At 33.2% G+C, this 24,552-nt stretch overlaps 1 long non-coding RNA gene across 1 annotated transcript in view; it reads left to right on the top strand.

Moving 5' to 3' along the window:
- Positions 1-22,565, top strand: part of LOC148125329 (uncharacterized) — a 115,963-nt gene extending 93,398 nt beyond the window's left edge. Inside the window, exons 2-3 of the long non-coding RNA XR_015744428.1 lie at positions 22,057-22,164; positions 22,525-22,565. This is a non-coding gene — a long non-coding RNA (uncharacterized LOC148125329). The remainder of the gene's footprint in view (positions 1-22,056; positions 22,165-22,524) is intronic.
- The last annotated feature ends 1,987 nt before the right edge of the window (positions 22,566-24,552 follow it).

Here is a 24,552-nt window from a genome sequence, read left to right as displayed (position 1 = left end):
AATTATTATGAAGACCCAAATTATCGCAACAATGTTACAAAGATATTTGCAAGATGTTTATGGGAAAATGAAATGAAGATTTATCTAGAAGTAAAAGCAGTCTGTAATGATATATATCAACATTCTTAGTTTCATGCCTGAAACCTGATGGTTGTCATAATATTATGAACTTGATTACTATATTTCAGCCATCATTGTTTAACCAAAATAATTAAGTTATCCTTAAAAAATGTTGAAAATAGTACATAATTAAAATAATAAATGAACCCATGATTTCAGGCACCTACTCTGGCAATGCAAATTGATTCAGAAATAAAAAGTAATTACTGAATTTGCATTTCATGCACTTTTTAATTTAAAGTATGGTGTGCATTTCACTCTCAAGATTTCAAAACCACTGACATTTATTTGAAAATCCAAGAGAACAATAAAGTGGGACAAAAAGGAAATAATCTGTCATGCAAGAACCATTGTTTTCCAAATTGTTGCTGAAATGGGAGCTTACTTTTCCCTTTATTATTTATTTTGAAGCGGGGGAAGAACAGGGATGAAATATATCTTTCATATAAAAATATCTAAAACATTATTCTGTTACTATGAGCAAGCCATATTAAGAAATACCTGTAGCTTCCTGTAGAGAGTCATATTAAGAAACGTTTGTAACTTCCTATATTCCAACTGTACTGAGGAACTAAAGCTCACCACATAGCTGTAAACAAGGGCGAAATGTGGAAAAAAAACCAAATGGTGTAAGATAACTGGAAACTCTGAAATGTACTCTGAAATGAACTTTGAAATGAACTTTTTATTTCCTCTATTATAATCCATATGAAGAAACATGTAATAGAAATATGTATAACCGTCCTTATTAGGTGAATAGTGTTAAGAATAACGCCCAGATTCTAGTTGATGTCATTTTGGATATAAAAGCAATGTTTCAGGAATAGATGGGGGTTCAGAATTTGTCATGTGAATGCTCTGAACGCTTTGCGCAAAATAAACACCTGTACTCTCCAACCTTTTGTGGTCTTGTGTCCTGATTTGGAAACGGGATTTGCTGCATCAATTTAGCTTTATTTAAATTTCCCTGTCTCCTACTCTGCAGAACAGTCCAAGAAAGAAGATAGTAAGAGTTATGACACTCTCTTTGTTTTCCCATATTCTCAAATTATTTCTTTGTACCACTACAGCCAATCAAGAACATTCATTTACTACCAAACTCTCCAGACTAAACTAATATGCTCATGTGTGGAGAGATGTCCAGCATCCTGTGATCCAGAGATAAATAAAGACAATTGAAGTTCATTTGAAATGTAAATCTTATTGATATTTACCAAAGACTCATCTCTCCTTAGGAGTTAACTTATCTTTACTGCATTCAAGATCTCGTACTCTTTATGTGCTCTTCATGCAAAATGGATATTTGGATTTCTCTATTTACTAATCTCTAGAATGTGAGTATTGGCAAGGGGAGCAATTGACTTTGCATGCATCATTTTGACATCACTCCAACTTCTCCCAAAGCCTATGATCTAGTCCTCATGGCATTGGTGGTTAAAAAAAAGCTTATTTACATTCTGTTCATTCCTGTTTTCCAATTCAGAAAAGTATGAACATTTCCAGCCACTAAATTAAGCTCTGAAAATTGATGACTGAATATACAGGTAAGATTTGGGTTGTAATGTGAATTTTTCTTGCTCTATCTGCCAGTTGTCATACAATATGTACAATACTAGATGGTTACAATGAAATGGAATGTCTGATATTTTCATGTTTGGATAACAGATATTACAATATTTTATTGGATGATTTACAAAACTTTAAAAATGTTTTTAGTGTTCTATGCATAGAGTAATAATGGAATGTGCCATAATCTCCGAGAAAACCCACACTATATAATTATAAATGCCGACATTAATGTTTCTCTCTAGGTAAATTCATCATTTGTTTTATGTTTAATGGCCTCATTTGTAAAAGCAATAAAATGCCTTCTATGCCAGAAATTGACTATGATGTCTTAATTCAGAAGCTTTAAAAAAATTTCTGAGAACATTCAAACTGCTAGTTCATTTTTTAAAGTACAATTTCAATGAAAATATGAAAGTATTATGATGTTGCAATCCTATTAACCATCTTATGACTAAAATATTATCTAGGGACTTCAAATCCATATAGTACCCCTAAAAAGGTTTGGAATGTAATCACTGTTTATTTTGTGTTAACATTTTGTCTAGAGACAGAGCCTCTGTTATGGTACCAAATAGATAAATAAAGATAAAAAAAATCTAACACCCTTAAATTTCAAAATAGTGCCAGTTTATAATATAAGAACAAGAGATTGAAGATTGTGGTGGGTGGGGATTCAGATATAGGAATATGTAAATGAGCATTCTTTGACCACTAATAAATCAAACGTTTATTGTCAATGCACAACATGTATACAATGAAATCGAAATGAGACTCCCTTGGTGCAGCTCCACCACAAAAAAACCATAAAATACACCTCAATAACTCAATAAATGAAAGAAATAGAATCCCTAAACCCAAATAAGTAATAACTAACACACATTCCCATATACCTAAGTATGTAATATTATATTATATTACACTGGTATGAACATGTTGTATGTCATGCCCCTGGTGGAGACTGACTCCGAGGGAAAGGAGGAACAGCTGACAGGGAGTGGAAGTGTGGGATGTAGATTACTCTTTCTCAACTTTGCAATTTCAATTCCTAAAATTTTTTAGCCGGCATGGCTTTCCCTTTTGAAGTCACTTTGTGAAGCAATATATGGGCCTCCTGCTTCGAAGAACCAAGTGAAACAACCAAGATCTTCATATTCTTCTGCTTTACAGACTCCTTCAGCCTTCTTCTACCACCTGACCTGAAACAGTATGAGGTCCCTTGAATTGCTTTGTGGACAACAGTTGCATACTTCTTTGCAGTGACAAAGAAAATAACTATATCTTCACAGCTGCATTACTTTGCACAAATCTAATAGAAACACCACTAATATCAAAGGCTAATCAAAGTCTATTATCAAAGGCAATCAAAATCTATCAAACCCATATCTCTCTTAAATGTTGACTATAAAATATTTATGTCCATAATGGCAGAAAGATTAAAAAAAAAACCCTGAACCAGATCATTTATAGTGACCAAAACGGATTCTTACTGAATAGACAAATAAAAAATAATACCAGAATGGTAATGAATATAATAGAATACTATGAAGCAAACCAGGAAAAACAATTGGCAATGGTCTTCCTCGATGTGCAAAAGGCATTCGACATTGTAAGCTGGCAGTTTAGAATACAACAATTAAAAAGTAAGCAATTTGGAAATAAATTTATCAAAGTGATTTTGACAATTTATATGACACAGATGGCCAGTGTAATACTGAATGGTGATAGAACGAAAACATTTCCACTGTCACCCCTTCTCTTCATCCTTACCTTAGAAAACGTATTGGAAAACATTAGGAAAAATAAAAAAATCAAAGGAGCATTATAAGGTATAGGGATTTGCCGATGATATAGTATTTTTTCTGGAAGATCTAGAGGATACAGGAGTAAAATTAATAAAGGAAATAGAGGAATTCAGCAAGGTGACAGGCCTTAAGATACATAAAAACAAAACAAAATTATTGACTAAAAATTTAAAAGATAAGCAAAAAAAGAATTAGAAGGAAAATTGGGAATGCAAAGTGTGAAAAAGGTAAAATATTTAGGCATTTGGTTAACAGCAAGATGTTCTTCAATCAAAAAAGATAATTACGACAAATTAATAATACAAATTAAAAAAGAATTAGAAATGTGGGGGAGGAGGGGGGAGCTGGCATCATGATGATACAGCATGCGATCTTGGAAGTCTGAGATCTCTGCCGATACCTTTGCTCCTGGACAGTCCAATTGGATATAAACCATTCTGAAGAGACGGTGAATGTAAAGAGCGCATCCTGTCGATCCCAGGGATATCGCAAAGTCCCTGGTAGATCCAGGAGAAGCTCTTTTTGCCAGTGGCAAAGAGGCAGCCATTAAAGCTGCTGAAGTTGGGACAGCTCCGAAACGAAAGAGAACTGAAAGAGAGAGTGTGCCGGTTTGGTGAGAACTTTTTCTTTATTCTATGATTTGAAAGGACACCCTAAGGAAAAGAAAGAATCTGTAAAAGTTTTGACAGAAGTGATTAAGTGGTGACAGGAATGTCAAAGTACTATTTTTTTTTATTTCTTTTATTGCTGGATTTTCTACACATGATCTTATATTTTGAAACTGGATTGATTTTTTTTCTTCTTTCATCTATTTTCTTTCTTTCATCTATTCTTTTTCTCCTTTTTGATTTTATAATATTTTAAGCCAGAGACTCCCTTTTATTTATATTTTTCAATATCTTTTTCTTTTTTTAATTAATTCTTATTATATTCTGCTTGAAAAAGGAGGGGGAAAGTGAAAGTAAAAGAAACTTTGTAACACTGCCAACTAGAGGCTTGGAAATATTCTATTTCTCTTTTGACCAGACAAAGCTGAGAAAGAACTGAGACTTCTTTTCAAGGACATTGCCTGTTTGATAAGATAGAGGGAACAGCATGGGAGAGTATTATTGCAGGTGCTCTTCTCGGTTTCTATCAACATCTAGAGTCTGGTGTTGAAGTTTATAGAAAAAAAAGGTGATAAGACTCTGGAGAAGAGAGTTATAACAAGAGCCTTGGATAATTAAACAAAGTGCAGTGTGCTCTTTTTATTTTTTCTAAGCTGTGCTACCCTTCCTCATCAGTTTATTTTTTGTTATAGGTATTTGGATTTTTGGCTCTTTAGAACTTGTCTTTGTTTTTTTTTTTTCTTGTCTTTGGAAGTTAAATTTCTATCCTTGCTTTTTATTTTTTTAAAGGAAAAGCTTTAGAATTCCTTTCACTTTCTTTTTAAGGGAGTAGCCTTTTTCTCTCTCTCTCTCCCTTCCTGGTATTTTTGTCTTTCCATTTTTTGTCTTTCCTTTTTTTTTTTCTGGCCTTCTTTTTTTTCTCTTATGCATCCTTTTATATTTGAGACCTCTTAATTGGATTAAGGTGTTGAAGAACCTGAAGAATTTTTCCTTTCTTTTTTTAGCTTTTTATTCTTCACTTTTCCATCTTTTTTAGGATTTTATCACTTTTTCTTTTTTTGTGTGTGTTTATGGTCTTTTCCTTCATTTTTGAATTTTTACTGTTATTTAACCAATTGATTGGATTACGGTATACAAGAAGCTGAATATTTATTATTATTATTATTATTACTATTTGGCTTCTTTTTTCCTACTATTTTTATTTGGAACTGCAATTGGTTATTTCACAGTTGGATTAAGGTCTAGAAGAACCTGAAGATTTTGAATTGCTTGAAATGAGTAGGAAATTAACAGCTCCTGGTTCTTGAACTTCTACTTCTTCCTCTCCACCATCTGGAGGACAACGTTCAATACAGACAATGTTAAGGCAAGAAAAAGAACAAGAAAAAGTGACCCTGCAGATGATTATGCAAGGAATTCAAAATATCCAGACAAGATCAGAGAATATTGAAAAGAGAATAGAGAACATTGAACAAAGAACAGGGAAAACTGATGAAAAAGTGGAGAACATCCAACAAATGATGATGAAGTATGATGAGAGACTCCAAAAAATTGAAGAGGAAGATAAAGAAAGAGACAAGAAGATTGGAGACATCGATAACAGATTAACTGTGGTTGAGCAAGATAAAAGTGGTATGCTGAGATGGGAGATGGACAGATCAGAATTTTATCTTAGATTCCAAAACATAGAGGAAGAAAAAGGACAAAATCTAGCTGAGATAATGATAGAAATATTGTCTGAAGCTTTGGAAATAACTGAAGAGAAGATGATGGATGAAATAGATGAGGTCTATCGAGTCTTCACAAGATATGCAATGAGAAATAGCTTACCAAGAGAAGTTCACACCAGATTTACAAATAAAGCCATTAAGATGCAAATATTGCAAGTGGCAAGAGAGAAAACATTGAAATACAAAGACAAGGAGATTGTGGTCTTGAAACAAGTGCTCAGAAGAGTGAGAGAGATGAGAAGAGAATACCGATTCTTGACTAAATTGCTACTTAAAAAAGAGGTGAATTATAGATGGCTGATTCCAGAAGGTTTAATGTTCACATGGCAAGAACAGAGATATAGAATTGACTCAGTTGAGAAAGGTGAATCATTTTACACAGAATTTTTCAGAGGGAAAGAGGAAGAGACAAAAAAAGAAATTTCACTAATTGAATTCCAATGACGACTGAAAAAGAAGAAGGTGTAGTAGGTGGAAAGGAGGAAGCCAAAGAACAACGTGAACCAAGATCCACGAGAGCTGTCAAACCTAACTACAAAATATAACCATGGAAGAGAAAAAATTGATTACAATTAATATAAATGGACTTAATTCAGCGGTTAAAAGAAGGAAAACCTTCCATAAATTAGAGAAATTAAAATTTCATATAATCTGCCTACAAGAAGTACGTATTAAAAAGCAGTATGAACAATTGTTGATACAGCCAAAATTAGGGAAAATATTTACTTCCTTGACACAATGCAAGAGAAGAGGAGTGGTTTTATATATTAAAGAGACCATCCCAGAGAAATTGATTTATACTGATGACGATGGAAGAATACTAATGATGGAAATAATGGACAATAATACGAAAACACTCCTGATTGCAATCTATGCCCTGAATGACAATCAAGAAGAATTTTATAAAAAATTACATATGAAAATAATTGAACTGGACTATGCTAATATAGTTATGATGGAAGATTTTAATGGAATAGTAGACAATAAACAGAAAACAATAAAGCAAAACAGAAAGACTCTCCCTAAGTCCATCTACCATTTTTTAAAATGGTAGATGAAATAAACTTAAAAGATACATGGAGAGAAAGAAATGCTAAAACTAAACAATACACCTTCTACTCAAATAGACATTAATCATGGTCCAGAATAGATATGATATGAATGTCAACAGAATTGTTAACTAATATTCAAGAAATAAATATTGAAACAAGTACTTGGGCAGATCACAATCCAACGACAATTAAATGGAAAGGACAAAGAAGAAGATCTAGATAGATGTTAAATAAAACTATTTTAAAGGAAAAAGACTTCACACAGTGAATGGAGAAAGAACTGCCCCTTTTCTTTAGAGAAAACAAAAAAGAAGATACATCAATCCAGAATATATGGGATACAATGAAGGCATATGCCAGAGGCTTGAAAATAGACTATACAAGGAAAAGAAATACTATGAAAAGATTAGCCTCTGAGGCATTAGAGGATGAGTATAAAGGAATTAAAAAAGAGCTACAGAAAATGCCACAGAAAAAGGACATTAAGTTAAAAATGGATATAGTCAAACATAAAATGGGTCTAATAGAAAAAGAAGAATTAGCACAGAAAATTAGACGTGCCAAACAGAACTACTTTGAAGATTCAAATAAACCAGGTAGATGGCTAGCATACAAATTGAGAAAGGAGAAAGAATCAAAGAAAATATTGCAATTAATAGATGACCAAGGCCAAGTTTGCTATGGTAGTAAAGAGAAGAAGGAAATCATTCGAGACTCTTATGGTAAACTATACACACAAGAGAATATTGATGAGGAAAGAGTTAAACAGTACTTACAGAATGCTAATTTACCCCAGATACCTAAAGAGATTGAAACAATGTTATAAAGCAATATAACTCAAGAAGCAAAATAATGGAAAGGCACCAGGCCCAGATGGACTTCCGGCAGAATTTTATAAAACATTACAAGAATCATTGAATCTTCCATTGCTAGAAGTTATGAATGAAGTTATGTTAAAGAAGAAGATACCTAAATCATGGTCAGAAGCCTATATTACACTTATTCCAAAAGAGGAGGCCGATCCATTACAAATCAAGAACTATAGACCTATTTCTCTACTAAACGCAGATTATAAAATTTTTGCTTCAATATTGGCAAAAAGACTTAAAAAATATTTAAATAATTTTATCCATCCTGATCAAAATGGATTTCTGCCAAAGAGACAAATTAAAGACAATATGAGAGTAATCTTAGACACTTTGGAATACTACGAGGCACATCCTGAAAAACAAATGGCTCTGATATTTCTAGATGCACAGAAGGCAGTTGATAATGTGAATTGGCGATTAAAGTTATTACTGCTGGAACAGATGGGCTTTGCTAGAAAATTTATTCAAGCAACAGAAGATATATATCATAAGCAAACGGCAAAGGTAATGATAGAGGGAGAACTGTCAGACTCTATCAATATAAGAAAAGGAACAAGACAGGAGTGCCCACTATCACCTTTGTTGTTTGTGTTAACTTTGGACGTGCTAAACAGAAATATTAGAGATGAAAAGAATATAAAAGGAATGAAAATCAAAAAGGAAGAATTTAAGCTGCAAGCATTTGCAGATGATCTGGTTTTCATCTTAGAAGACCCACTAGGAACAGCATCAAAATTGATAGAAAAGATAGAGACATATGGAAAGGTGGCTGGTTTGAAAATAAATAAAGATAAGACAAAGATCTTGACAAAGAATATGCTATCAAGACAAAAGGAAGAACTGGCAGACCTATTGAAAATTTAGGTCATGAATAAGATCAAGTACTTGGGGATATACTTGAAAGCAAGATGCAGTACACTAAAAGAGAATAATTATATCAAACTTAAACAGCAGATAGTGCTAGATTTGACGAAATGGGAAAATTTACAACTGTCATTAATAGGGAGAATATCAACAATCAAGATGAATATATTACCCAGAATTTTATATTTGTTTCAAACAATTCCAATTAGGCTTGGAAAAGATTACTTTGAAGATTTAAATAAAATTGTGTTGAAATATATATGGCAAGGTAAGAAAGTGAGAATAAAGTTAAAACTTTTGCAAGATGCTAGAATTAGAGGAGGATTTGGTTTGCCTAATTGGGAGTTGTATTATCAAGCTACAAATTTGATGTGGGTTAAGGAATGGATAACATTAAGAAATACTAGATTGTTGACATTAGAAGGACATGATCTGTTGTTGGGGTGGCATACTTTTTTATGGTATAAACAAACTAAAACACAGGGGTATTTTAGAAAACATTATAGACGGGAGTCTCTGTGGTTAAACTGGGAGAAGATTAAAAGACAATGTTATTTGAAAATTCCAGTCTGGCTATTGACTATTGAAGCATTTTCTTATCCTATAATATACAAAAAGGAACAAACAGTTAGATATGGTGAAATATTGAATGAAAAGGGTGAACTTAAATCTATTCAAAAACTAGAGGAACAAGGTATAAAGATGAATTGGTTTTCATATGCGCAAATACATTCAAGGTATTATAAAGATTCTAAAACACAAGGTTTCTATGATAAACTGACTGACTTAGATAAGATTTTGACAGGTACTTATGAAAAGGTGATTAAAAAATTGTATGGATATTTATTAGAAATTAAACTAGAAGAAGAACAAGTTAAAGAAACTATGCTTGGGGGAAGAATTTTGGATATGGGATTGATCTAGAGAAATGGCAAAAATTGTGGTCTCAAAATTATAAAATGACAATGTCAACAGCATATAAAGAAAATCTGTATAAGATGTTTTACAGGTGGCATTTTCCCCCAACAAGAATAGCAAGAATGTTCAAGAACAAATCTGAAAAATGTTGGAAATGTCATCAGACACCTGGCTCATATTACCACATGTGGTGGACTTGTGTGGATGCCAAAAAATACTGGACTAAAATCCACACGTGGTTGGAAAAAATGACAAAAAAACATATAGATTTGAAACCAGAGATATTTTTATTGGGAATTTTACCTGAAATATATAGTAAATACTTGAAATACCTGATTGTAAATGTATTAACAATGGCTAGAATTGTATTTGCTAAAAACTGGAAAAATGAGAAAACACCATCACAGGAGAAAATTACTAAGAAAATATTGGAATGTGCTGAAATGAGTAGATTGACATTTGAAATTAGAGAACAAGATGATAAACAATTTTATAAAATTTGGGATCTATTCTATCAATGGTTAGACAATAAAATATAGTAATGAAATATGTAGACTTTTAGAAAATAATAAATATATAAAGATGTATTCTTTTCTTATTATATCTACAAAATGATTCTAGGATAGATTTGGGATGATAATATGAACTGTCATAAAACAAATCAAGTAAAATATGATTATTTCATAAAACATGAATGAATAAAAGTATAGTCAAATGATTGATTAATAATATTAATGTATTTAATTTTTAATTGAAAATATGAGATTATATACAACGTAATTGTAATTGAAGACTACGAAATGGAAGCACAAAAAAATTTGTAAGCCAACCGGCACACTGTATGTATATGTATGGAAGATGGCTTGATGTTTTTATGTTTTGTTTGTTTATGTTTGTTTTAAAAACCAATAAAATTAAAAAAAAAGAAATGTGGGGGAAATTACACCTATCATTACTGGGAAAAATTGCGGCAATTAAAACGTCTACTTTACCAAAAATACTATATCTTTTTCAAACTGTACCAATAAGATTGGATAAAACCTTTTTTGAAGAATTAGATCGAATAATAATTAAATTTGTTTGGGATGGGAAAAAAGCCAGGATAAAAATGAAATTGTTACAGGACAAAAGAGAAAGGGGAGGCTTTGGACTCCCTGACTGGGATATGTATTACCAGGCTGCAACTATGGTATGGATTAAAGATTGGATCAACCTGGAAAATAGAAGAGTATTGTTGATAGAGGGTCACTACTTGCAGAGAGGGTGGCATTGTTTTCTATGGGATGGGAAATGTAAACAGAATACATATTTTCAGAGACATATGATTAGAGATTCATTAATTTGGATGTGGAACAAGATTAAAAAGAACCATTATACTAAAATACCGAACTGGTTGTCAACTATGGAAGCACAAATCTACCCAAACGCAATGGATCTGGGAGAAAAGAAGATTTATAAAGACTTATTAGATACACAAGGAAGATTAAAAATGAGACAAGAATTACACCAACAAAATATAAAAATAGATTGGTGGCTATACATGCAAATTCAGGTGAGATACAAAAAGGACAAAGAACAATTTGGTTTCTTCATGGAAAAGCATCAATTAGATAAAATTCTACAAGAAATGGAAAAGAAAATGATCTCAAGAACATATAACCTTCTACTAGATTTTAAATGGAAGAGGAGGTGGTCAAAGAGACGATGGTGGAATGAGCGAAAAATGTTGGCCATAATATAGACCTGGAAAATTGGGAGAGAATGTGGGTATTAAATTATACATTAATTACATCTACAGCATACAGGGAAGATCAATATAAAATGTTCTACAGGTGGCACGTTCCTCTCGCTAGACTGGCAAAAATGTTTAACTCAGACCCAACTGTTGGAAATGTGGAAAAGAAAAAGGCACTTATTTCCATACCTGGTGGACATGCCAGGAGGTGAAAAAATATTGGAATACAATTAGACAATGGCTAAAAGAAATCACAAATCAGGAAATTGAATTTAATCCGGAAACTTTTTTATTAGGTATAATAACACAAAATTCAATAAACAGATAGACATATCATATTAACATATTAACAGCTGCAAGGATTTCGTATGCACAACTCTGGAAAGAAAAAGGGGTTCCATCAGAAGGCATGGTTATAAAAAAATAATAGATTGTATAGAGATGGACAGGCTAACAATGAAAATAAAAGACAGAGAAGATTCAATTTACTATAGGGCCTGGGATGCCTGGTATGAATGGTTTAGAAATAAAAATAAAATAAAATGGCAATTAGGAAAAGAATGAGGGAATATGTAAATATGTAAATGTTATGACTCCCCTTCGAAATTCAACAAACAAAACGGAAAGCAGTCGCTTCACAACTAAATCAAACGTGAAAAAGTCTTAATAAATAACGGCTGGCAGAAACCACAGCATAAGTCTTACTCTGTCCGGCAAACCAGTCCTGGCAATAAATCCTCAACCTCAGAGCTCTTTGCTGTAACGTCCTCACTCAAATAGACATTTTGTTCCTGGCGAAAATGCACCAGCCCAGCTGTGTCCTTTTATACCCATTAAGGCAACGTGCTAATTTACTGACTTGCTCTTCTCATTTTCTTCAGCTGATTTTGCCTTTTCAACCGTCTTCTATTTTTTACATTTAACCACAAATTTTCCAAGTTTTCATCTCCACTAGAAGACTCTCTCAAAACTTCCCTGTCAGCCATTCCCGGCTGTTGATCAGATAAAGAACCAGAGGAGATCAAAGGTCCTGACAATTCTAATACATCAGGTCTGTCGTCCTTTGTCACGTCCACCTCCTCATCCTGATTATCAGTCCAATCAGAAAGCCAGGCTGGTTCAAATTGTTCTGACATAACCTCTTCACTTGAACTCATATCAATCACAGGAGCTGAATCCAAGCCCGGAGCCACAACATGTAAATATACCATAGAGAAGATTGATGTGTAAGGATAAAAGATATTGACTTATAGCAAGAGTAAGATGTAATGGTAAAGGAATAAGTAAATACATATACTGTAAGGAGATACAAAAGATGTCTTGATGTTGATAACAATGTATAAAGTTTTATTTTATGTTTTTTTTAAATTTGAAATGTTTATTTTCACAGAAGGCAACCATATAACAAAATCACAAGCAGAATGTTAAACATATTCTCATTCTTGTTTCTCAATAAACAGTATTATCAATCCACACATGTATGAATTTGTTTAATTCCCTTTTAACAAAGAACACTTTCACTATTACCTTGTAGGATCAAATCCTACATTTGAAGAACAATGTGAAGAAATATTTTGTTTTATTTATGTATTCTGCTTCATAGTATAAAACTAGATTTTTTAATTTTTTATTAAACTTCTTTTGCCATCCATTTTTGCCTAGGCAATTTATGAAAAGTGTTGGGAAGCACCCAGACTGGCAGGGGGGAGGGATCAAATGCAGAGTTAGCCTGAAAATCACTGCACAACCACAAAATGGATAACACTGACTCACTTCTTAGCTTAAGCCTTATCTAATTGTTTTCAAGAATGGGCTGCCAAACTGGGGATATTCCATATTATACATGGAAAAGGTAGACTTCAGAAAGAATAATTTCAACCAGTCTGGCTTCCATAAAAGACCTGATACATTGCATGGGTCAGACGGAGGGCTAAGAAAATATTTGCAGACCCCTCACATAATCCTGGACATAAACTCTTTTAATTCATAAACTCCTTCAGGATGGCACTATTGGGCATTGCATGCTAAGGCACCTAGACACAGGGACAGTTTTTCCCTCATGCCATCACTCTGCTGAACACCTAATGTCTATGCATATTAACCCATATAATGGGGTTGTAGTATTATTATTAATCTTTCTCATTATCTTCTTTACTTCCCCCTTTTATTGGTATTATTATGCTTCATTGAACAGTCAGCCAGATGTTCAGACTGGATTTGACATTTTTGTCTCCCTATCAATTCAAGTCCTTCCTCTCTGTTGCTTTGCATGCACACTGAGTGCTTCTGTACCAGAGACAAATTTCGTACGTCCAATCACATTTGGCTATATAAAGTATTCAATTCAATATAATAAAGGGGTTAGCTTGAATTATGCATGTTGAAGCTAACATGGGTCTGGTTGTTCATTCCTAACAATAAGAGATGAATAAATAACTCTTTGTCTAATCTCTCCATATTATTTATAAGTTCGTACTTTTATCATGATACTATTTACTTTCCTTAAAAAAAAATCTAAAAATTGTAACCTTTCCCCAAGGGAATTGTGGTAGCTCTTTGCTGATTTTGTTTATACTTTCTGGGTTTACTTATAATTTATTTTATTGTTGCTTCAGTTAGGTTTTTTTTCTTCATTATTGTAGTAATTATGTTTACTATTGTAGTAATTACATTTACACTCAATAGAACAAAATAAATCAAAACATTTAGAAATACAAATGTCTAAATAATACAATATTAATCAATAATAAGCAGATGTAAAAGTATGAATATTACATTTCAATAGTTTACTAATTGTATCTTTTGTTTGATAGTCACCATCAAAAACATAGCTGTCACAAAAGATGCTATATAAATCTATCAGATGGCAAGAACCTGGTATAGACATTTTTAAGAGTTGTCTGACAACATTTTCTCTATGTAAAATCTTATAAAAAGAAAATGAAGTCAGATTAAATGAAAAAAAAACAAATGCAACAAGTTTAACATGCGTAATAGTGCAATGCAAACTGAAGCTGAACAGATTATTTAATTGTTTTAACTGATAAAGAAAATACGATAAGGCAAATGACAAAAAAAATGGAAACTATTTAATAAAGTAAATCAAAAAGAAATACAATACTTTATTGGCCATGTGATTGGACACACAAGGAATTTGTCTCCGGCGCATAGGTTCTCAATGTGCATACAACAACAAAGTAATATAATAATAAGATACCAATAGGAGAAGGTAGTAGAAAATATGAGAAGGATAAAGGTAATACAACCATACTTTGTGGGTAAATATCCTTAGACATAAGGCAGTACTGTGGGAATCAGGTGGTAGCGCAAGGGAAAAAGCTTTCCTTGTGTCTAGTTGTTTTGGCATCCAACTCAGGGGAGGAGTTGAAACAGTTTATGTCCAGGATGTGAGGGGTCTGTAGATATTTTCTTAGCCCACTTTCTGCCTCAAGCACTATACAGGTCCTCAATGGAAGGCAGGTTGCTTACAATTGTTTTTTTCTGCAATCCTAACTATCCATTGATGTCTGTATCTGTCTTGTTTGGTTGCTGTACCAAACAAGATAGTTATAGAAGTACAAATGATAGACCCAGTAATTTCTCTGTAGAACTGTGTCAACAGCTCCTGGGAAAGTCTGAACTTTCTGAGTTGATGCAGAAATAAACATTCTTTGTTGTGCCTTTTTAATGATGGTTCTAATGTTAGGTGTTCATTTCAAATCTTGGAAGATTATAGAACCCCAAAACTGGAAGAAATTTACTGTTGATACTGTGTTCTCTAACATTGTAAGAGGCGGTGGAATAGGAAGCCTATATATAAGAGAATAATATCTAAATCAGAAGACAAATGCATAAAATCAAATCTTCCTCTGACATCAGTTACAGGGAAATTCATCTATTACATGCTCAGTGCTGAACTGTGATGTTTGATAAATATTTTGGTAGTTAAAACTTATTACAAATACATTAATCCTATCAATTATCTAAAACTGATAAGTCTTTTAAACCAAAGTAAGTACAATTTCAAATATTTTAGTCAGTTGCTAAGCAAATATCACCAGTAAGATTATTATATAGTACATATAGTATTTGTTCAATGATTATATCAAAGTCAGAGCAATTATCACACTTCCTGTTATTACTGATGAAATTTTGGTTTTAAAAGTTCATTATAAAAGCTTTGTTCTAAGAATATACAAATTGTTTTAAAAAGCCTACAGTGGATGGTTGTAAATTAGAAGTGGAAGGCTGAATATTACAATATACATGCAATAAATGGTATATATTCAAGATTTTTATAATGGAAAAATTATAGACATAGAAATAGGCCTATTTCCAATATAAAAAGAAAATACTATAATAACATACATATGTGATATATATATTATGAATCTACATTCAGATAAATATATCACCTCACAAATGAAGCAAATGTATGTTTTCCAGGATAATGTTGCAGGATCCAATCTGAGCCAATCATTGGGACCAGACATTTAATCTGTTAAGAATCTGATTCAGGTACAAGAATTGCACCTTGATTTATTTTTCAGTTATAAATTCTATAATCAATTCAATTCATCAATATCTCAAACCCATTTAAATAATTTAAATGACCAGTTTTTGTACAAATGTGATAGAATAATAGAGTTGTGAATGTACCAAAATCTGGTCAAAATAATGTCACTTAAACATTTTTACAAATAAGTTCCTCAAACAAAGTAGGATGGACCAAAACTTTATGTTTTGTGTATCACATAATTTAAACATTTTTGACTTAATTTCCTTACAGGCATCATGGGTTATAAATGGCATTCACTTGGTGGAATTGTTCAACTAAATTCACTAGGGATACAAAGGCTGCTAGACTGTAGTTTTGCTAAGATTACACCAGTTTCCCACTGGACTGAAATTTCTTGCTTGGAACATTGTGGTTTATCAGCATTAATTTATGCTACTGGGTAATAAAATAAATGCTTACAGAAATATATATTTCTGCAGCCTCTGTTGGCTTAAAACATATTGGAAATGTATTAAAAGATACATTTGCATGCATAATCAAATGCTAGCTTATATATACAAAGAGCACATTGGAAGATAAAACCTTACAAAAGCTCTAGTTCGCACTTCAGATCTTCAAATATAATACATTTAACATTTCCCTGAATGATTGTAGTAATATTTAACATATAACCATATATTCATACCATTTTGAAATGCTTGAAATAGTTTTAAGATGTCCATAATTTAAAATAAAACTTTTGTAGCACTTTATGAATTCTTAGCAGTTTTGTAGATAATAGCGGTGTCATTGTTTTAAAATTGTTGTAAACAGAATTGTTTAGAGATACTGTTGCATTGAATAATAAATGTTTTTATATTGCAGTGATTATGGAGAATTGGTGCAAAGAAAATTATTAGCTGGTAAGCCAAACTGCACCATACAGGAAATAGATCTTGGAAATTATTATATGGATTTGTGAAGAGATATGATGTGATTCCTAGGCTTCCTAACTAGTCCCAGTCCTAGCCCATAATCATGAAGGCAAGAACAGAGGAAGGAAAGTTTTGGGAAGGAAGGAGAGAAATAGTTCAGAAATATGGAGCCCAATTTTAGATGAAACAAGGCAGCTGAGGGAAAGAAGAAAAGAACAAACTTGGCAGAAAGAGTGTTTATGGGCTAAGGGAAAAGAAAAAAGATAGAAAAGTTTAACAGATTGATTGGTGTAAATTTAACCAGCAAAACCGTTGCCCAATGGATTTGATTTGGGGTGAATTGTGATGTGAGAGTCTAGTGAAAGACAGTCAGAAAGAGGAAAACTGGAGATCCAGTGCAAAAGGAAAATGCTGAGACAAGAATGACAGTAGAATTGATTCATGGGACACTGTACTAAGAATATTACATTACACAATATTTACCAACAAAGAATGTAGATTTGAACTACTTGTACCAAATGCTGAGGAAATTCATCACCATTGATATCAGTATTGTTGTCTTGTTTTTGTTGTCATTGTATATATGGATATTCACGGGACATTGCTGATTTCATCAAAGCATCATGGCACCATTGTGCTACAAGATCCATCTCTTTCACAAATGCATGTGATGTCACAAAGCAAATACAACCCCCCCCCCCCAAACCCTGAACTCATGGCAGTTCATGGCAGTTCATTGCTGTGTTTCTCATTCTGCTTTTCTTCACCCACCCTACATAGATGTCCTTACTGTATGTGCCTATTATGTTCTGTATTTATTTAGAAATATTCAGAAATAATTTTTTTTTGAAAGTTCAGAAAGATATAAAATTGTCCATTAGAGTCTCCAATCTGGTAACAGTTTTGGCAGCAAGTTTGTTTAAAATGAATTGGGTAGAAGCTGGATGTATCTTGCTGGCAGATGTCCACGGGAATCAGCAATTTGAATTCTGGTGTAATCATTAGATTTAAGAGCGACACACAGGTTACATATGATTGGCTTTTCCACAATATTTTTAGTCATCTTGAACACATTCTACTAAATGTTTTTATTATTAATCTATATGCAGTGAAAGAGATTCTGAAATCTTGTGAGGGAAAATATGCACATTTTAAGATGAGGTGGAGAGATATTTAAACTGCATTTTGAATTGAGTTTATTTTGTAGCACCAGATAAACAAATTTACAAATTTGTTTCTGGGGAAATTTACATAAAGATGGGGCTTTAGCCCTTTAGGAAACAAATTAGCAATGCTTGAAGTGATCAGCAAATATCAATGGTTTCTGCAAGAGTATGTATCAAAAACATGGTGGCTCTTATTGCATGATCAAAGCCACATCCTTTTCTATGTGAATTACAAACTCTAATCAGGCTTTTAGCTCAACTCTAAGGGACATATATTAAAAAGCTTTGATCCTAAAATAATTAGCTTACAAAACTTTTCAAAATGTCAGGGGGTGTCTACCCTTTTGAAAAATGTGAAGTATGTAAAAGTGAAGCAGGAGTAAGGAAAGATATATAGTAAATTGCTGGGTAAGAAAAGATATATAGTAAATTGATATAAGCTGTGGTATAATAGGTTTGGAAAATGAAGTCAGGCAAATATCATTAAAGTCAAATTATCAGGTAATATTATGAACAATAAAACCTGACATCAAAATTAAAATGTAATGCTCTTATGCCCTGAACCTTTCCTATATGACTGATGGATTGAATGTGATATATTTGCCATCATGTCTTTCAAGAAATAGTTTCCAGCTAATTCATAACAAATAAACTTCAATTAATTCAATCAATCATCTTTCATGAACACAATGCTAAGAATATACATATATACATGTACTGAGAGACAATTACATTGTGGCATTGAAAATTAGACTATTTAGTTGTATGGAGTACAAATCAGAAAAGTGTCTGAACAATGCCACTTGTATTTTTTCTCTTCCTGTCTTTCTGCAATCAGTAGAAGTTAAGAAAAGATATGATGTTACCCCAAAATCTGAAAAGATCCTTTTTACAAGATTTTTGAAATCCCACAGGTAGATTGTAGATTTCCAGCCCTGTATTATTGAGTTTGAAGTCTGAGGTTTAATAGCATAGCCAAACAGACCATTTTATGACAGTTTATAAATAAGAAGATAGCAGAAGTTATAGTTTCATGCCTGAACACATTGTATAATAGACTGCTGGTAAATAATTAATGCATTTGATTAAGTTTGTTGTGACTCAGTGTTGAATTTCTATGCGTCTCTCTCAGTTCATAATCTCTTAACTGGATCTGCCTTAGAGTTTGCTGTCTCATGGGAAAGAAGCCGATCACTCACTTTCACCAAATACACTGCTCAAAAAAAATAAAGGAACACAAAAATAAGACATCCTAGATCTGAATGAATGAAATATTCTTATTAAATATTTTGTTCATTACATAGTTGAATGTACTGACAACAAAATCACACAAAAATTATCAATGGAAATCAAATTAGCAACCCACGGAGGTCTGGATTTGGAGTTACACTCAAAATTGGAAAAAAATACTACAGGCTGATCCAACTTTGATGTAATATCCTTAAAACAAGTCAAAATGAGGCTCAGTAGTGTGTGTGGCCTCCACATGCCTGTATGACCTCCCTACAATGCCTGGGCATGCTCCTGATGAGGTGGCGGATGGTCTCCTGAGGGATCTCCTCCCACACCTGGACTAAAGCATCCCCCAACAGTCTGTGGTGCAATGTGGCGTTGGTGGATGGAGCGAGACATGATGTCCCAGATGTGCTCAATTGGATTCAGGTCTGGGGAACGGGCAGGCCAGCCCAAAGCATCAATGCCTTCGTCTTGCAGGAACTGCTGACACACTCCAGCCACATGAGGTCTAGCATTGTCTTGAATTAGGAGGAACCCAGGGCCAACCGCACCAGCATATGGTCCCACAAGGGGTCTGAGAATCTCATCTCGGTACCTAATGGCAGTCAGGCTACCTCTGGTGAGCACATGGAGGGCTGTACGGCCTCCTAAAGAAATGGCACCCCACACCATTACTGACCCACTGCCAAACCAGTCATGCTGGAGGATGTTGCAGGCAGCAGAACGTTCTCTACAGCATCTCCAGACCCTGTCACATCTGTCACATGTGCTCAGTGTGAACCTGCTTTCATCTGTGAAGAGCACAGGGTGCCAGTGGCGAATTTGCCAATCTTGGTGTTCTCTGGCAAATATCAAACATCCTGCATGGTGTTGGGCTGTAAGCACAACCCCCACCTGTGGACGTTGGGCCCTCATACCACCCTCATGGAGTCTGTTTCTGACCATTTGAGCAGCCACATGCACATTTGTGGCTCACTGGAGGTCATTTTGCAGGGCTCTGGCAGTGCTCCTCCTGTTCTTCCTTGCACAAAGGGAGAGGTAGCAGTCCTGATTCTGGGTTGTTGCCCTCCTACGGCCTCCTCCATGTCTCCTGATGCACTGGCTTGTCTCCTGGTAGCGCCTCCATGCTCTGGACACTACGCTGACAGACACAGCAAACCTTCTTGCCACAGCTCGCATTGATGTGCCATCCTGGATGACCTGCATTACCTGAGCCACTTGTGTGGGTTGTAGACTCCGTCTCATGCTACCACTAGAGTGAAAGCAGCATTCAAAAGTGACCAAACCATTAGCCAGAAAGCATAGGAACTGAGAAGTGGTCTGTGGTCACCACCTGCAGAACCACTCCTTTATTAGGGATATCTTGCTACCTGCCTATGCTTTCCAATTTCACAGCATGTGAAATTGATTGTCAATCAGTATTGCTACCTAAGTGGACAGCTTGATTTCACAGAAGTGTGATTGACTTGGAGTTACATTGTGTTGTTTAAGTGTTCCCTTTATTTTTTTGAGCAGTGCATATAGAATCTTATAAATAAAATAAAATATAAAGCTAACTAGGATATTCTTCACCATCAGATATTGTGATGTTCATTTTGTCTTTTTTGAGTCTTCTGGCAGTTCATGTTATTGTGAAAGGGCTAACTACGCATAATATTCTCACTATTCATGTGGTGCATTTTTTATGTTTCTCTTACTCTTCTCTTACTCACTTTTCTCTAATCTTATTAAAATAGTGGACAGTCTTGAGAAATGTCTAGAGATTGTTTTTATGTATCTTTTTCCATTGTAACTTAAGAACAGTAACATGTTTTCATTTATATCTCTATTTTTACTAAAGGATATGTAATACAAATAATGTAAATGTACAAAATAATATTTGGAAAGTCTTTTCCATGACATAGTGTCTCCTTTTTCAACAGATTATATACCTGATCTTACTCTCTCCTTTCATTTTACACTATTAGTTATTATACCAATCTTTTTTATATGAATATTGTTACACTCTAGATTCATTACTACAAAGAATATGCAGACCAGATAATAAAGAATATGACACAGGCCACAGTGGAGCTAATCTTTTCTAGAATTGAATTTTATGCTGTTTTAATAAAAAATAACCTCAACCGTGTGAATCAGGAGGAGTATTTACAGCTACAATTTATATTTCTAATCAACACAACATTTTTTGGTGTTATAAAAGGTACCAATTAATTACCTGGATGTAAGTGATTTAACTCATGCTTCTTAGTGCATTCTGGGTATCCCCTCCCCACAAAACAATGCTGAGTTTCTTCAACACGGGAACAGCTTGCCAATGACAGATGGTTAGACATAATTTCATATTTTAAGAAATTGAATCTTATTTATTACCTGCCATACATAACAAAAGAGTGTGTAAGGTTTGGTTGGATGTATAATTAGATAATGATCCATTGCTGTGTAAATTTATGTCAATGAGTTATCACCCAACTTTGTAACCTTTTTGCAGTAGCTGTTAAGCAAATACGGTGGTTCTAAAGTGAATATCATGGTTGTTAAGCAAATCCATTGTCCACATTGGCCATTTTTTGTGGAAACCAAAAGCTAATGCCAGTTTTTGGCAAAAAATATATATATTGTAAGTTGTGGTCCTGTGACCACAGAACATCAGAAACAACCATGAATGCAGGCTGGTTGCTGAGCACCAAAAACACAATCATGTGAATAAATGGAGCAGTTGTAAGAACTTTAAATCCTCATCATAAGTCACTTTTGAGGATACATTATAACTTTGCATAAGTTGTGGACTACCTGTAAATGTGATATTTTATGAATTAATCAAAAAAGCAATATATTGGAATGATAAAAATGTCCAATTATTGATAAACATGTATCATTTTAAAAGATATATACCTTCCCTTAATCTTCATGCTTGTAACAAATGAATTTCTTACATTGTATTTTATGAACAGAATGAAGATTCATGGATGAATCAAGGTTGATGTCAGGGTTCCAAGTTACACACCCAATGGAATCAAAACTCCAAGGAAGGCATATTCCTCAAAATATTGATTTATTAGGTATGTCATATTGGCACCTCTGGGGAAACCTGACTCTAAACTCCCCTCGAGTTTTCCCCTTAGTTAAAAGTAGAATTCTCTTTCCCCCTGCCCATGCAACTCATCATATGGTCCAATCAGGCCACAGTTCAAGTGTCACTTGGTCACAGATCCCACCTCTTCACACCTGGTGGGAAAGTTCTCAGTTCTCATAAGAAAGAATGCTATTATGGCCACAATCGTCCAGTTATCTCTTCCTCCCCCATCCCATTCCCACAGCTCGACTAACACTCTGTGCAGCCCTGGAAGTGCCAGAGAGGGGAATAGAAAAATGGTTCCAGGGCTGACAGTTGTGGTACTTAAATATAAATATTCTTGCAGAATCTGATTTTCAACAATATAAAGGGTTTTTTTTAAAGAAGAGAACATTTGGATGGAATCCAGTATCCTTCCTTTTTATATAACGCTTACTAACTGTATTTATTGTATATAATATTTAGTAATGTCTCTTTTTAAAATAGAGCAATGTTTTTGCATATTAATTCATAATGTACATATTTGTGCACAGCTTTATATTATATGATTGGTAATATTAAATGATTTTCCAAGAGACTCTGTCTAACGTGCTGTTCTGGATTGAAACTTAGTTTTAATTTATAATACACCATTGCTAAAATAAGTATTTGCCAAATAGGTTAACCCTGCATTCTAAAGATAAAATGTTATCCAATTAAATAGTGGTTCTCTTCAGATAATTACCATCATTATGTATGAACAAATCTAAATTCATTTGTTGAATTCTGCACTGTTTTCAGATAATATTCTGTCAAGTTTTAATTTTTATTCATATTTTACTTTAATGTGCTATATTCTAATATATTTAATATATTTTAAATACGTTTCACTGAGTAGCCTAAAATTTACCAAACTGCTGTAATTTAACAATTTGGATATAATACATAATTATCAGTTTAGTATATAATAATAATTTTTGAACTCAAGCCAATGATGTCTTTTGATTATCCAATGCCAATGGTTCTAATATTAAATTAAATGGAAATGAATATAAAGATCATTTCTTATTAGTTCCATGAGACACTACAATAAGTGAGAAAGTCATTTCTCATTATAATATTTCTGGCTGAAGGATTAGGATAGTACATTTTAATACCAAAAATAAAAAAAAATAAGAAATTCACTTCTGGCCTGAAATATCTACTGTAATATATATTGGTACTTGAGGGAGGCCCTTCGGGTTCTTTGAGCACCATTTTTAAAAGGATGAGAATGTTATTGTAGCATAACTGGATATTACAGTAAGACCAATATTACATTTATCTATCAACTAGCTAAGAATTGAGATCTAAAAAATAATTAGGAAATGAAACTTGTATTTGATTCATTTTGTAAGTTTGCATTTAAAAATAGAATAATCTTCCCATAGAAAATCTAGATATTACATACATCCAAAAACCCAAGTATTCAAAGATGAGTCACGATCTATATATAACAACTAAATTTAGATAGATTTTCCTATCTCTGTTATAGGATTATGAAATAAAAACATCAAATTCATTAAAATCTTCAGCCATAATTATCTGACAGCAAAGGTAAGCTAAAAAGGCAATCAGTAAATTATCTGTATTACTTTAATAGATAACAAGTGTGATTATTAAAATATTTAAACATAAACAGTTTTTAAAAATCTTCTGGAACCCTTATTTTTTGTTCTCCAAATTCTAAAGATTTATTCATCAAAGTGACAACATGTTAGCAGTTTTTTTAAATTTCTATTAATGTGTACTTGATGAACTCAAACTTTTTCCATATGGAAGGAAATGAGTTCCTTGTTATTAAAAACAAGTAAACATTTCAGAATTTAAACTGCCTTAGGAAGTGTCTGTCTCCTCTCAATCAAACATATAAGGTCTTTTACATTAGGCAAAGCTGTTAGATGTGACAAAAGTGAAAAACAAAGCCTTATACTTATATAGCATACATACTTATGAGGAGATACTGGCATGGACCATCTATATCCATATACTAATATAAGCCAAAATACAATTGTTGGAAGTGAAAAACTGGCTAAGATAAAATCTAATTACTAAGTTAGTCTAAAGAAAACCAAGAACAGATTGTCCATCACTAATTACTTTGCTAATTATAGGGAAAGTCTTCCTGTTCTCTCAGAAATGCTTTAAGGACAATTATTCAACAAGATTAATAAATTATTCATCAAATTCTGGTTATTTATAGTTACTCAAATACTTGCTCCAATGAACTGCTCTCTTTCTCAGGACATATCATCAGCCATATCTCAAATAAACTTATCAAAATAAGTACTGCTTAAGTTACTTAATGATTAATGAACTAATCAATTCATACTTCTTTAATTTACTTTAAACACTT

The sequence above is a fragment of the Pseudonaja textilis genome, chromosome 7, assembly GCF_049901715.1.
Source record: "Pseudonaja textilis isolate UNSWEBS1 chromosome 7, rPseTex1.2, whole genome shotgun sequence".
NCBI classification, from domain to species: domain Eukaryota; kingdom Metazoa; phylum Chordata; class Lepidosauria; order Squamata; family Elapidae; genus Pseudonaja; species Pseudonaja textilis.
This window is presented reverse-complemented; position numbering and strand designations above follow the sequence as displayed.